Below are 1,088 nucleotides of genomic sequence, written 5' to 3'. Positions count from 1 at the left end.
ACGCAGAACGAGAATTGGCCCTCTGGACTTCCTCTTTGAAAACCCTGCGCAATATCCGTCTTCGTTGCCATTATTTGGGCCAATTTTTTGTATTGTCCGTATTGCTGATGACTTTTATAATCATGCACAGTATATTTCACTTATTTTTTATTAAAATTTTAATATTTAAACCCACGAAAATCGAATCGAAACATTCTCCGTCAACAAATTTGCAACTTCGAAAAACGTAACTACGATCGAAATGTAGAATAGGTACAATCGTAAATTTCGAAGATTGATCGAAACGAAACGGAACGCAGAATACCAAATGGAGAAAATTTCGATTCGAGTCGAAATGCAGAATAGGGTTGAATAATCTTTAGCATCTACACTTCAAAGTAAATTTTTTGGTAAGGAAATAGGAAAGTACCAAATAAATGATAAATACCTTTACCTAAATATTCCACGATATTTAAGTAATTGATTACAGTTGAAAAAGGAACACTTTCTTTAATGGGTTAATCGCCAAAGGCAACAAAACTGAGTAGCCGGTATCGCGCCGATTCCCGTATTTCTTTGGAAATGTAGCGCTTGTGAAGAAGGGGGGTGAGTATATAATGTTATGTTTATGATTTTTACTTTTCCCTCTCTAAGTCCAACCGTTTTTTTTTTTAATCAATCATCACCATGACTTTTCTACCTGCCTCCATATAGTCGAAACACAAGCACTAGCAAGTCTTCAACTCCTGACCAGGGCTACCAACTTGGCTCAAACCCTGGCATTTTTGGCCCTTTTGTACATCAAATGGCACTTAATTTTTCATTTTGGCACTTAGTGCCAAAATGGCACTTTTCAATAATAGTACTATTCAATTTGTTTTTGTTATTTTATGGCCTTATAACAATTATATTCAAAAATTTTTATTGAGCTTGTGCTAAGCACCGTGCTAAGTTCACCTTTTAAATTCTTGTTGCTTTTTCCACTTTTTCATTTGTGAAGCCAACTACAATCAAGCGCAGCTATTCCAGTGCTATTTAAACTTGATCATGTGGTTGTGGGTTTTGTTGGTTTATGTTAATAATTCCATTTTTAGAATGTTTAACTTTTA

Source organism: Rhagoletis pomonella, unplaced genomic scaffold (assembly GCF_013731165.1).
Source record: "Rhagoletis pomonella isolate Grant_MI unplaced genomic scaffold, Rhpom_1.0 Rhpom_scaffold_00003, whole genome shotgun sequence".
Classification (NCBI taxonomy): domain Eukaryota; kingdom Metazoa; phylum Arthropoda; class Insecta; order Diptera; family Tephritidae; genus Rhagoletis; species Rhagoletis pomonella.
The sequence above is the reverse complement of the archived record's forward strand: the minus strand, read 5'-3'. Positions refer to the sequence as shown.